Source organism: Ranitomeya imitator, chromosome 3 (genome assembly GCF_032444005.1).
Source record: "Ranitomeya imitator isolate aRanImi1 chromosome 3, aRanImi1.pri, whole genome shotgun sequence".
Lineage (NCBI taxonomy): Eukaryota > Metazoa > Chordata > Amphibia > Anura > Dendrobatidae > Ranitomeya > Ranitomeya imitator.
The window spans coordinates 759,233,836-759,248,826 of NC_091284.1; positions in this window are offsets into that span (position 1 = coordinate 759,233,836).

Sequence of the window (14,991 nt, forward strand, 5' to 3'; positions counted from 1 at the left end):
GCAACAAAACGTGCGTTTTAGAGATGCAGAAACCTTGCAGAAATTTCTGCAAGCAAATACTCAATGTGCCACATACCTTTAAAGTCTTTTGTGAATGATAACAACTAAAAAGAACCAGTCACTTGCTATAAACATCAGTTTTTTACCTGGTGTAAATGCGGCTGCTCTCCTAAATCTGGCATTGTTTTTGTTTTTTTTTATCTCTGCGCCTATTAATGCCTTAGAATGAGAAGAAACCTTTATCACACTGTATTTAGCCTTATAATTTTTAGCAAAGTGGGCATGACCCTCAACTCTTTGGGACTCCTCTTGAGGAAGAAAAAAGGTTAGATTTACACACAAGGAAGAGGGGACTATATCTCAGAAAGGAGAGCTGCAGGAACAAATGAAAAACAATTCCAGGTTCATAGGTGGTCTTATCTGATAATATGTCCATACACATTTTGACATATTCTAATCTATTCATCAGTACAGTATTACCCCCTTTATCTGAAGGTTTTATTATTAATGAAGTGTCATATGGAAGACTTTCTAAGGCATTTTTTCCCCCTCAGGTATATTAGAGGTAGCAGGTCTATATCTAGGTTTAATCCTTTTGATGTCCTCCACAACCAGTTTTTGAAAAGCGTCTATGATCCCTTGATCCCCCAATGGTGGCATTTTACTGCTTTCTAATTTAAGATTGGTAAAAGGACCTTCCCCCGGATTCCTGGCTCCCTCATCAGCCAGGTCTGCAATGAGGTGTACATCATCTAGGTCCTCCGGCATTATGCCTAGCTGTTGGCATTTATTGCGATCGTTATGGGCAAATAATTTTTTCCATCTGAGCTTCCTCAGAAATAGATTAATGTCTTTAACCCACAGGAAGGGATCAAACTTGGTTGTGGGGACAAATGACAGACCTGCCTGTAATATAGATGGGGGCTGGAACAAAGCGCAGCTGGGAGGAGGCCCCCATGACTGCTTTGAGCCGGCGGTCTTTTTGAATAATGCTCCGGCTGGGGATAGGAGAATGGAAAGGGGGGAGGGGTTTAGAAGGGGGAGGTAGTAGGGAAAGTGCGGGAAAACCGCCATTCCCTACCTTAATCCAGGAGAAGGAAGAAGTGCAGGATGGCGTCAGCGGAGTCCATGCTGGCCCAGCTCCAAGAGATGGCCAGATCCAGAAGAGGGGGCTGGCTTGAGGCACAGCTGGCCTCCATCATTGGTGCCGCAGGAGGATCCGGGCAGAGCTCACGGGGCAGGAGGACCAGGCCCCCGGAGAGACTATCTCCAGATCTCCCGGCGTGTGGCAGGCGCAGGCTCCGGAGCCCCTCCAGGGACCCTGCGGGCGGTGAGTCCAGCGGCGCTTCCCCCCCTGGTCGCTCCCGCTCCGGCAGGAATCCATGCACCCGGCCTGCGCGCGCCGGGCGGCAGACCCAGGACACCGCCGCTGCCGCCGGGAGCGTCGGACCGGAAGTGCGGCCTGCGCGATCCAGGCAGAGCGCGGCCGCAGCTTCCTCCGCTCCTGGCAGGTCCACAGCTAGCGGCGGGCGTGCGGCCGCCGCTACACCGGCTCCATCAGCTGTCCCAGCATCCAGGAGCAGAGCGGCGGTCGCTTCCCCTGTCCCCGCTTCTCCTGCCACCACCAGATCCACAGCCCCCAGGGGGCGTGCGGCGGCAGGACGAGGGAGAACAGCGCCACCAGGAAGACCAGCCCAGCCAGGCAGGGGGACACAGCCAGGAGGAGCAGCAAGAGGAGCAGCAAGTCCAGGAAGAGCAGCACGGCCAGGACGAGCAGCGGCAGCAACACCCAGGAATCCGGCCCCTTTGCCTGCGGCAGGCACCCACAGCCCATCGCCTCCCAGGGTGCCTGCTGGGATGTCCACGAGGAGTACACAGGCGGCGGACGGTCAGCGGTCAGGAGATCTGCTACGTCCTGCCTACGGCGCAGCGGAGGGAGAGATGCAGGCAGCAGTGTCGAGCTGCCTGCTAGGGAGCGAAGATCGTTACACGACCGGGCGGGCTCGCCCGAGTTGGAACGCGGGGATCGGTCGCGGTCGCCCAGGAGATCTCCGGAACATAGAGCAGCGTTTACCCGTTGCCCATCGGACGGTGAGGTGGCGGGGAATACTGACGGCGGACGGAGGAGTGGATCGGTACAGCAGCTACAGCACGCTCGGGTCCCCCCTGGTGACGAGGAGGCCAGGGGCGCGGGCCTGGGGCAGAGAGGGCTAGCAGCGCAGCAGTTCCAGCACGCTCGGGTCCCCCCTGGTGACGAGGAGGCCAGGGGCGCGGGCCCAGGGCATCGACGCGGTGAAGAGGTGTCGGAGTCCAGAGGTGATCGACAAGGGAGATCGGAGCGACAGGGATCCGGAGGTCCGGCTGGCGGGGACACAGCACCCGCGCAGCGTTGTGAGTATGATTCTACGTCTGGTTTGTCGCCCGCAGGGGCCGGGTTGCAGGAAGCTAGGGGAAGTCGGGTGGCGGTGTGTGAGGAGCGGCAGAGGAGTGGGCCGATTGTGGCAGAGGTGCCAGGCATGCAGGACTTATTGCAGGGTATGTCGCAAATTTTGCGTAGATTGGAAGGGGGGTCGGCAAATGGGGTTGCTGCATCGCCGGTGGAGGCGTGGCTGGCTGGGCGAGGGGTGGCACCCCCGTCGGGAAGTGGGTTGGTAAGCCCTAGTCGAGTATTGGAGGAAGCATCGGCAGGAGTATCAGTTTCGGTTCAGACAGAGAAGGAAAAAGGCGATTCGGTAAAATTAGATGACAGAGCAAAAGGGGAAGTTTATGTGTGCTTTGAAGGGCAGTTGGGAGCGCATTTAAAAAAGGAGGTGAAGGAGAAGATTTGGAGAGACGAGTATGTGGAAATTTTTTCCTTGCTCCCGTTGGAGAAGTTTAATTTGGATAAAGGGAAAAAAGACGATAGCAAAAAGGAGGAGGAGGAAAAGCGGAGGTGGCGTTTAATTCCGCAGACATTTGTGAATTGGTTACAGGCATTCGCAATATTGGCGAGCGTAGTGGGGGAGAAGGCGCCCGAGAATTGCTCGGGTTTGTTTTGCTATCTAGACTCAATTGGGGAGGCGCATCGTACATATGGCGGTCAAACGTGGCTGCGGTACGATGAACAGTTTAGACAGAGAAAGGCGGTTAGGCCAGAAATTAGGTGGGACCAGAAGGATATAGGCCTTTGGCTGAAGGTTATGGCCCCAGCCAGACATGGGCAGTCCTTTCATGGGTCCGGGGGTGGTGGCAGCCAGCAGGCGGGACACGGAAGCAGTAGTCAGGGTGCACAGGGAGCAAAGGAGAAATCTGGAACCTGCTGGCAGTTTAATGACGGGCAGTGTAAATACGGTAGCACCTGTAAATTTAAACATGTGTGTTCCCACTGTAACGGAAGTTCACACGGGGCTTCAAAGTGTTTCAGGAAGGGAAAAGGAAAGCCAGTTGTGGGTGCCGGTCAAGGGGGAGAGCCCGGTGAGGCTTCACGAGATGGCCCCCTTTCTAAATAGGTACCCTGATCAGGTGAAGGCAGGTATTATTTTTAATGGCTTTGCGGATGGTTTTAGGATTCCTCCTCCGAGTCATGAGGTTCCTTTTTCAATTAAGAATTTGCGGTCGGCAATGTTGCATGCCGAGGTGGTTGATGTTAAAATTAGGAAGGAAGTAGAGTTGGGAAGGATGTCGGGGCCGTTTGCGAACCCGCCGACGGAGGGTATGGTGGTTTCCCCTTTGGGGGTGGTGCCTAAGAAAGAGCCGAATAAGTTTCGGCTGATTCAACATTTGTCGTATCCAAAGGGTCGGTCGGTAAATGATGGCATCGCCCAAGAGCTGTGCTCTGTGGAGTATACATCATTCGATGCAGCGGTGCAGTGGGTGAGAAGGCATGGCCCGGGGGCGCTGTTGGCAAAGACGGATATTGAATCGGCCTTCCGTTTGCTTCCGGTGCATCCGGACAGTGTTCCGTTATTAGGTTGTTTTTGGAATGGTGGTTACTATCTGGACAGATGTTTGCCAATGGGCTGCGCCATTTCTTGTTCGTTGTTTGAGACATTTAGTACGTTTCTGGAGTGGGTGGTTAGGGACGTGGCGGGAGTTCAGTCGGTTATCCATTATTTGGATGATTTTTTGTTTATTGGGCCGCCTGATTCCGCAGTGTGTCGTAATACGCTAACGGCTATGTTTTGGGTCGCAGAGCTTTTTGGAGTTCCATTAGCGGCAGATAAAACAGAAGGTCCCAGCACGGCGTTGAGTTTTTTAGGAATTTTAATTGACTCCGAAAAAATGGAGTGTCGGTTGCCGGAGGATAAGTTGGCCATTCTGCAGCAGGAGGTTGAAAGGGCTAGAAGAAAGCGGAAGTTGACTTTGAAAGAGTTGCAGTCTCTTTTGGGTAGATTGAATTTTGCATGTCGGATCATGCCCATGGGCAGGATATTTTGTCGCAGGTTGTCGGTGGCGACGGCAGGCGTGAAGGAGCCGCACCATTTTATTCGCCTGAACAAAGAGCACAAAGATGACTTGCTAGTGTGGCAACGTTTCCTGGGCAATTACAATGGGCGGTCATTGATTCAGCAGGAGGTCTTGACAAACTTTGATTGCGAGATATTCACGGATGCAGCCGGTTCGGCTGGTTACGGGGCCTATTGTGGTGGTCGTTGGTGTGCCGGACGGTGGCCAAGCCAGTGGAGAGACTTGGGCCTTACAAAAACCTGGTCCTGTTGGAATTGTTTCCTATTGTGGTAGCGGTTTTCATTTGGGGGGAAATGTTTGCTAACAGAAGGATTCGTTTTCATTGCGATAACATGGGCGTTGTGTCGGTGATTAACAGCTTGTCGGCCTCATCTCCCCCGGTGATTAAGTTGGTGAGGGAGTTGGTTTTTCAGTGCTTGGAGCTGAACGCTTGTATTTCGGCGGTGCATGTGCCGGGTGTGCAAAACTCAATAGCGGATGCATTGTCTCGTTTCCAGTGGGACCGTTTTCGGGAATTAGCGAAGGACGCGGAGATCTCGGGAGAGGAATGCCCTTTGCATCTCTGGAGCGTGATTATGGACGAGCGGGCCGGTTGATTCAGGAGTCTGTGACGAGCCAAACGTGGGCATCATATGAAGCATCTTGGCGGGTATGGCAAAGTTGGGTGTCGGTGTGGGGCCAGTTGGTGTCTGAAGAAGACAGGATGTTGGCAGTATTATTCTTGATCGGGAAGGCGGCCGAAGAAGGTTGGTCAGTTTCGAAGGTTAATAAATTTGTTGCTGGATTGGCGTTTGCTTTTAAGTTGCAGGGGTTGGTGGACGTGATAAAACAATTTTTGGTCAGACAGGCACTTAGGGGTTTTAGGAGAGGTAATCACACTATTGATCGTCGCCGCCCCATTTCGTTTAGCCTTTTAGAACGGTTGGGTGGAGTCTTGGAGATTATTTGTGGTTCGGGTTTCGAATTGGCGTTGTTCCGCCTTGCCTTTTCATTAGCATTTTTTGGGGCCATGCGCGTTGGGGAACTGGTGTCTGCGTCCAAAGTTAGAGCCGGGGGTTTATTGGCGGAGGATGTGGAAGTTTGGACGGGGGGTGTTGTTTTTTGGATTCGGCGTTCAAAGACTGACCAAATTGGGAGAGGGAGACGTGTCATGCTGGGGAGGGTTAACGGGTCTCTGATGTGTCCTAGAGGTTGTCTGGAAGCATACTGGCAGTTATGGTCAGGCAGATCTGGCCCTTTGTTATGTCACGCAGAGGGGTCATTTTTGTCACGCTTTCAGTTCATTGCAGTGTTAAGAAGGGGCTTGCAGGAGTTGGGTCTTTCTCCGGATATGTTTGGGTCGCATTCATTTCGTATCGGGGCGGCATCAGAAGCTGATAGTTTGGGTTTGGGCGCGGAAGACATTCGTAGAATTGGCAGGTGGACTTCCAATCGTTACTTAAGTTACGTCCGTCATTAATTTAATGGTGCGATTATGATTTTGTATTTGACCCCAGTGTTTTTTCTTCATGCATCTTGTTGCAGGTAGGTCCCCTTACTTAGCCTGGATCTTCGGACATTCGTTCGTTCATTGGGGGGCGCTGCGGGCCGAGGTCAGGCCGGACGGTAGGCAACTGGGCTTTAGTAGGCGTCAAGTTGTCATTCGGTGGTTGGGATATAGGGGGATGGTGTGGGGCAGGGCCCTTCCTGAATTTTCTAAGGCGGTTCGGTTAGATAGACAACCTGACATTTTAATCGTGCATTTGGGGGGGAATGACTTGGGTGTGCGGCCTGTCAGGGAATTGATTAGGGACATACGGTTCGATTTGTTGAGGTTGCAGGTATCATTTCCTGGGGTGTTGATAGTGTGGTCAGATATTGTGCCCAGAAAACGGTGGAGGGGGGCTAGATCGTTGAAGGGTATTAATAGGGCTAGGGTCAAGTTGAATAGGGCTATAGCGGGTTTTGTTTCCAGGAATGGGGGGATTAGTGTTAGACATTTTGAATTGGAGGCAGGGACTGGTAACTACTGGTTGGAAGACGGAGTTCACTTGAACGCGATTGGGATTGATTTGTGGACTTTAGCATTGCAAGAAGGAGTTGAGCGGGCGTTGGTGGCATTGGGGCACTCACGAGCCTGAGGTGGTCAGGGCTGTTCGTGTGTGGCGGGGGGGGTGGGGGTTCTTGGAGTTGACGCTGATTGGTTGGGGGAAGGAATTGGAGCATAATTACAGTTAATTTAAAATTTGTTGGGGTTGGATCTGGCATTTTGGTATGGGCTCTGGACGGGGTTTTTACCCTGGGAGCTGTTGGTGGTTTTTTCTCTTCCCGGAACGGGATGTACGGTGCCCTCGAGCTGGTTTTCACGGCTGAGGGTAATATGGTGGTCGAGCTTATCTTGTGGGGTTTTTGCCAGATCTTTTTAGCTCCAAGAACCCTCCCCTCGAATTTATACTGTTGTATTTATGTTATGTTATTTTGTTAATAAAGTTGGCCGCTGTGGCCAAAATATCCAAAAAGAATAAGTGGTTATGTTTTATTTAAGGAAAGGTGGGTCGGTGGGCAGTAGTTTGGTGGTTAGGCTACATACGTAAGAAAGACCGTACTCGGCATACGCGGTCAAGATGGGGGCTGGAACAAAGCGCAGCTGGGAGGAGGCCCCCCATGACTGCTTTGAGCCGGCGGTCTTTTTGAATAATGCTCCGGCTGGGGATAGGAGAATGGAAAGGGGGGAGGGGTTTAGAAGGGGGAGGTAGTAGGGAAAGTGCGGGAAAACCGCCATTCCCTACCTTAATCCAGGAGAAGGAAGACCCACCCACCCTCCCTTGTTGTTGTGTGCTTGGGGGTTTTTGTTATTGAGGGGGGGAATTGCGGGGCAGAGTTTATATGTGGATATGGCGAGGGAAGTTATTTATATATATATATATATATAAAAAAAAAAAAAAAAAAGGAGGACATTTGTGGGTTTACACTTTGTATGCGGGTGTTTGGTCATTATTTGCATTTTATTCATGTATTGTCACAGTGGCAGTGGGGGGGTGGGGGTTCTTGGAGTTGACGCTGATTGGTTGGGGGAAGGAATTGGAGCATAATTACAGTTAATTTAAAATTTGTTGGGGTTGGATCTGGCATTTTGGTATGGGCTCTGGACGGGGTTTTTACCCTGGGAGCTGTTGGTGGTTTTTTCTCTTCCCGGAACGGGATGTACGGTGCCCTCGAGCTGGTTTTCACGGCTGAGGGTAATATGGTGGTCGAGCTTATCTTGTGGGGTTTTTGCCAGATCTTTTTAGCTCCAAGAACCCTCCCCTCGAATTTATACTGTTGTATTTATGTTATGTTATTTTGTTAATAAAGTTGGCCGCTGTGGCCAAAATATCCAAAAAGAATAAGTGGTTATGTTTTATTTAAGGAAAGGTGGGTCGGTGGGCAGTAGTTTGGTGGTTAGGCTACATACGTAAGAAAGACCGTACTCGGCATACGCGGTCAAGTTTTTTCCTGCCTTGTCAGGACATAATCTGATAAATTAATGATATAGTTTTTTCTAATTTTTTTTTTTTTGCTCCCTCTCTTTGTCCCTCACAATCGAGGTGACTATATTTACATCCTGTTAATACAAAGGGTGAGCTCAGGGAACAGTCCTGGATTAAAAGCGGACATAAGTGCAATAGGTTTTTTAGTGCAATACTATATCTTGTGCAAATCTACTTTATTAGTTTTTCTAGTCTGACCAAGGTTTTGTGGTTGTGTGTATGGTGTTGGGATTTGGGCGCGGGTAGTTGTTAGGGTCTGACTAGGGCCAGGAGGGACATAAGAAAAAAGAGGAGCATAAGAAAAAGAATGAGCATAATAGAAAGGAGGAGCATAATAGAAAAGAGGATAATAATAGAAAGGAGGCGCATAATAGAAAGGAGGAGCATAATAGAAAGGAGGCGCATAATAGAAAGGAGGCGCATAATAGAAAGGAGGAGCATAATAGAAAGGAGGCGCATAATAGAAAGGAGGAGCATAATAGAAAGGAGGCACATAATAGAAAGGAGGAGCATAATAGAAAGGAGGAGCATAATAGAAAGGAGGCACATAATAAAAAGGAGGCACATAATAGAAAGGAGGAGCATAATAGAAAGGAGGCGCATAATAGAAAGGAGGAGCATAATAGAAAGGAGGGACATAGGAGAAAGGAGAGGCATAAGAGAAAGGAGAGGCACAAGAGAAAGGAGAAGCATAAGATAAAGGATGAGCATATGAGAAAGGAGAGGCACAAGAGAAAGGAGAATCATAAGATAAAGGATGAGCATATGAGAAAGGAGAGGCACAAGAGAAAGGAGAAGCATAAGATAAAGGATGAGCATATGAGAAAGGAGAGGCACAAGAGAAAGCAGAAGCATAAGATAAAGGATGAGCATATGAGAAAGGAGAGGCACAAGAGAAAGGAGAAGCATAAGATAAAGGATGAGCATATGAGAAAGGAGAGGCACAAGAGAAAGGAGAAGCATAAGATAAAGGATGAGCATATGAGAAAGGAGAGGCACAAGAGAAAGGAGAGCCACAAGAGAAAGGAGAGGCACAAGAGAAAGGAGGAGCATAAGAGATACCAGAAAGGAGGAGCATAAGATGAAGTTTAGAGCAAGTAGGACTCAAATAACTTTGTTTTGGCCACCAGCTTGTCCTGCCTCATAGGATTCAATTGCAATCAAAATTATTCAACCCTCATTGCAATTTAGGTTTATCATCAAAATGTACAAACTGTCTTCTGTTTACAATAAACCAATGAAACAAGAGCAATTTAATTAGTTCTACACTACTAATATAACAATTGGTTTAACAAATTCAACAGGAAAATGTCACTTTTAATTACTACAGCAGTCTCAGTATTCAATCGCTTCACAACAAGCGTCTTTAGCATTTAGTGGAGGCTTTGGTTATTATGACCTGCTGCAAATGTGATGCATAGCAAGAGCTCAACTTTTGTCAGTGTTCCGGATGAATCATAGCAAATTTCTACTGGGCATTGCCTCCAGGTCACACTAGTATCCTTGGGTTTGTGTTCTTACTTTGCTCTCTTCAAAGGTCTTCAAGTCATGCGAATGTTATGGCCTCTGCAGAGTCTAGAATAAGTTGCCTATGGTGCCAAAAAACAGAGAGGGAACCAATTTTTATATAGAGCAAATGCTACCTTGACAGTTTTCATGATACTTTATTTAAATATGCTATTTGTATAGAATTACCACTCTCATTCAAAATAAATGGGAGGAACGAAGAGCATATTGATTAAATGGGAATATTTGAGAGAAGAGGGCAGAAAAAAAAGTTGAGGAATACTGGGACTTAAAACCCTTTGCTTTAGGCACCAGGAGAACTTGTCCTGACCCTAAAACTTTTACAGTCAATGTTTTTAGAGCACAATAGGCCTGATTCATCAAAACCGGTGTTGTTCACACCACTCTTGATGAGGGGGTGTACTGGAGATAGATGTTCCTGATTTATGAAGAGGTGCACTCCTCTTCATGAATTAGAAGCATTTGACTAGTGGCATGCGCCTCCATGCTCTACACCAGAAAACTCACTCTAGTCAGACACTGGAGTGAGATTTTTGGCATAGGGAATACCACAGCTTATCATGAATTAGACAAGCTATGGCACCCCACCCCTGCTGTTCACCCGTCCTGTCCAAGCTCTGCTCACTTTGTTGGAACTGGGAGAATATGTCATGAAAATGCTAAGAGTGGCAAAATTTAGGCACAACTCTGAGTTGTGCCTTCATATTTTTGACTTTTCACAGCTTTTACAACAGAAATTTGGCGTGAAAACTTTAATGTATCAGGCCCAATATCTTCAGGAATATGTATAGATTTGGCCACTCTCACTTTTTTAAATTTGGTTAAAGACTCTAATTTCTCATAAAACAAATTCAGTACAGTATTGTGGCATGTTGCAAAACCAATAGCAGGGTTCCAGTTCACATAGCAGCCACTGGTTGGCCATACATAGGCACAAATAAAATCGACAGCTCCTGAAAGAGTTTCACAAAATCAGATTAAAAAAAGAAAACTGGTCCACTTGTTCAAAAAATTTCTATGTTGACCCGAGACTAAAGGTAAGGAAGGTTTCATCTGTAGCAGAAGATGCGATACTGTTATATAATGATCACAATTCTTTTCTGTGCCTTTGGAGACACCACAACCTGTACTAACAAGAAAGATTAAGATAATTAGTATTTGGAAAGCAAAGCATAAGGGAAGAATTGACTTTACATACAGAGGTATAGCATGGCAAGTGCCCAAGGGTTTATAATAGGCAGTGCCATATGCATAAACCTGCATATACCGCTGTAGGATTAAATCATGTATAATTTCCATATTCAGAAGTAACATCTACAGAAGTTCTGAATATGTGGGCAGACATCCATTACTAGAAGTTTTCAATGCCTGACCTACTTCTTTGGAAGCTGTAAGATTGCTCTCACTAAGTGTATTGGGGAACACTCGCTTGGCACGGGATTAACGTAGTCAGGCACGATTTTTGAACACAAAAATAGTCCATACGGTTTATTAAAGGGTCATAAACCGGGTTATGCACAGTTCATATTATACTTTCATCAAACTCAATAGGCACCAACTGGTGATATTAACTTGCAGCTTTGTCTTAAACACTTCTTTTACGGCTTTGTTTCACGGACACTAAACATGCTGGGCCTCTCACTTTGCCCAGTTACCATGGGTGTCCGTACGCCGTACACTTCACCAATGTCCATGGAGCACAACAGGCACCAACATACGACATTACGGTTTGCGGCAACTAAACACGCTGGTCCAAACCTGACCAGTTGCCGTGGGTTACCACACAGTTCATATCACAAGTACCAACAGTCTGTACAGGTACCTGACGGGAGCTCCTGCTCCACCTGCTGACTCCTTGTCAGTCCTCTGGGAAAGCTGCTTCACGGGAATCACCAACTTGCCTGTGCGGCATATCCTAGTCAGTCCAGACCCACCGAAGGATGGTAGCTTCCCCAACCATTTCACTGTGCGCTTTTCAGGGATCTGGTCCTACTCCCAGGACCTCCCAACACACAAGTGTGTGGCCTGTCCAGGTGCTATTCAGGACCACTGTCCAACACCCCAGGCCACCAGGTCCAAAGTCCCACCATGTGCTCTTCAGGACTCCTACTCCCAGGAAATCAAACACAGGTGGTTCAGTGTGCTATTCAGGGATCTGGTCCTACTCCCAGGACCTCCCAACACACAGGCTCTCCAGGACCTTCCACTGGATCCACACAGAACCATGTGACCCACACCCTGGTCACATTATATACCCTTAACCACTCCCCTGGGTGGGAGTGTGGATGTGTGGCTAGTTTGTCCCGCCCATCTCACACAACCAGCCTAAAAAGTCTACCTTACAACTACACCATACATATACACACTCTTGAGGGACTACAGGTCCCAGAACAACAACATTGCATCAGACTTACCACACAGACTCCCTCTGCGACACATATCGGCCATTCACAACACAGCCAGTCACTGTTTCACCACCATTATCACATTAGATATGCCTCCATGCACATCCCGAAGAGCACTCACAGCGCCCCCTAGCTGCCACAGGGGTCACTGCATCACAAAGCATTAACTCTTTTATTACTTTATTCACTTTTAATCAAAGTCTTTTTTAATATGCTTAGATTAGTTGTGTTCCTCCACTGAAAGACAATATCTCAAGCGGAGTGGTAAATCTTGTTAAGAAAGATGCAGAGGAATTACCAGCAGCCGCAATCTGTCCTTCAATTCTGGCAGAGGATAAGACATTCCCCAGAAGTTGTAACACTGCTGTTAAATTCTTCTGCTGGACGTCTTCTGTGTAGAGAAAAATCGGCAAATTTCAAACAAGTCCATTTTTAAACTTCCTTCTATTTTCTGCATAAAATCCACAAAATCCCCACTAAATATTTTTTCTTAATAATCTACTATTCTGTTTTGTGGCTACCGTATACCCATCTCCTTTGCCTCTGTATCATGAGGCACATGAATTTAATGTGTTATTCTCTCACTTTGCGTCACCTTAAGTGCCAGTAAAATAAGGATTCATCCATATTGTATAAAAATCAGTCTTAATTTAAGATCTATTTTTGTGCACATGATGCGTTTTTTTTCCGCAAAAAAAAAAACGCATTGTGGTAAAAAAAAGCAGCATGTTCATTAATTTTGTGGGTTTTTCGCGTTTTTCCTGCTATTCTATGCATTTGGGAAAAACGCACCAAAAACGCATCAAAAATGCGTCAAAAACGCAAGGGATTTCTGGCAGAAATGTCCGGTTTTTGTCAGGAAATTTCTGCTAGAAAATCCTGACGTGTGCACATACCCTAACGGCAACCTGAAAACACACAAACACACAAAGATAAAAGGCACATCTCGGTCATTATTTTCCTAATAGTATCACTTGACAGCCAGTCAGAAGAAAGGCTTAAAGAATCCCTCCTCCCATCAAGGATCAAGGTTTTTATCCTCTTAATATATTGCAGTCATCTTATTATACAGCACTGTGTACTTAAAATTGCTCATTTTGCCTTTCTACCCAGTTATTTTTTTCTTTTCCATTAGGTCTATGACATCACATGATTAAGCGCTGACTAGCTGAATCCTTCTAAGGTCTATGTAGATTGAGGAGGCATTTTTCTCCCTGCATGATTCAACATTCAAAATACTATTCTACATCATTTCAATGTAACAGGCAGAGGGAAGGAGAGAGCAGCTGGGTCAAGAGTTAAAGAGTGGGTGGAGCAGGTCTGCCACGGACTTTGCAGTAATGTAGAATTGTAGTTCTAATGATGACTCATGCCATTTGTTTGGCAGAGACATGTAAATTTAGTGGTGTCCTCTCTCTCTCTCTCTTGTAGAGTGTAAGCTCTTATGGTTAGCATGGTGCTTCTCCCCCATAGAGTGTAAGCTCTTATGGTTAGCATGGTGCTTCTCCCCCATAGAGTGAAAGCTCTTATGATCAGCGGGGTTCTTTTTCTGGTAAAGTGTAAGCTCTTGTGGTCAGCTGGGTTCTCTCTCCTGTAGAGTGAAAGCTCTTATGATCAGCGGGGTTCTTTTTCTGGTAGAGTGTAAGCTCTTATGGTTAGTGGGGTTCTCTCTCCTGTAGAGTGAAAGCTCTTATGATCAGCAGGGTTCTTTTTCTGGTAAAGTGTAAGCTCTTGTGGTCAGCGGGGTTCTCTCTCCTGTAGAGTGAAAGCTCTTATGATCAGCGGGGTTCTTTTTCTGGTAAAGTGTAAGCTCTTGTGGTCAGCGGGGTTCTCTCTCCTGTAGAGTGTAAGCTCTTATGATCAGCGGGGTTCTTTTTCTGGTAGAGTGTAAGCTCTTATGGTTAGTGGGGTTCTCTCTCCTGTAGAGTGTAAGCTCTTATGATCAGCGGGGTTCTTTTTCTGGTAGAGTGTCAGCTCTTGTGATCAGCGGGGTTCTCTCTCCTGTAGAGTGTAAGCTCTTATGGTCAGTGGGGTCCTCTCTCTCCTGTAGAGTGTAAGCTCTTATGATCAGTGGGGTCCTCTCTCTCCTGTAGAGTGCAAGCTCTTATGGTCAGTGGGGTCCTCTCTCTCCTGTAGAGTGTAAGCTCTTATGGTCAGTGGGGTCCTCTCTCTCCTGTAGAGTGTAAGGCTACGTTCAGATTAGCGTTTCCCGATGCTGCGTCGGGAAACGCAGCGGCGACGCACGCGTCATGCGCCCCTATGTTTTACATGGGAGACGCATGCGTTTTTCTTGTTGCGTTTTCCGACACGTGCGTCGTTTTTGACGCTAGCGTCGGACGCAAGAAAATGCAACATGTTGCATTTTTCTTGCGTCCGATTTCGTCAAAAAAAGACGCACGCGTCGCAAAACGCAGCGTTTTTGCGTGCGTTTGCACGCGTTTTTTCGTGCGTCGTGCGTTGCGTCGCCGACGCAGCGGCGCGCAACGCTAATCTGAACGTAGCCTAAGCTCTTATGGTCAGCAGGGTCTTCTCTCTCCTGTAGAGTGTAAGCTCTTATGGTCAGTAGGGTCCTCTCTCTCCTGTAGAGTGTAAGCTCTTATGGTCAGTGGGGTCCTCTCTCTCCTGTAGAGTGTAAGCTCTTATGATGAGCAGGATCCTCTCTCTTTCCTGTAGAGTGTAAGCTCTTTTAGTCAGTGGTGTCCTCTCTCTCCTGTAGAGTGTAAGCTCTTATGGTCAGTGGTGTCCTCTCTTTCTTGTAGAGTGTAAGCTCTTATGGTCAGTAGGGTCCTCTCTCTCCTGTAGAGTGTAAGCTCTTATGGTCAGTGGGGTCCTCTCTTTCCTGTAGAGTGTAAGCTCTTATGGTCAGTGGGGTCCTCTCTCTGTCCTGTAGAGTGTAAGCTCTTATGGTCAGCGGGGTTCTTTTTCCTGTAGAGTGTAAGCTCTTTTGGTCAGTGGGGTTCTCTCTCCTGTAGAGTGTAAGCTCTTATGGTCAGCGGGGTTCTCTCTCCTGTAGAGTGTAAGTTCTTATGGTCAGCAAGGGTTATTTCTCGTGTAGAGTGAACGCTCTTATGGTCAGCAAGGTCCTTTTTCTCTCTTCTCCACCA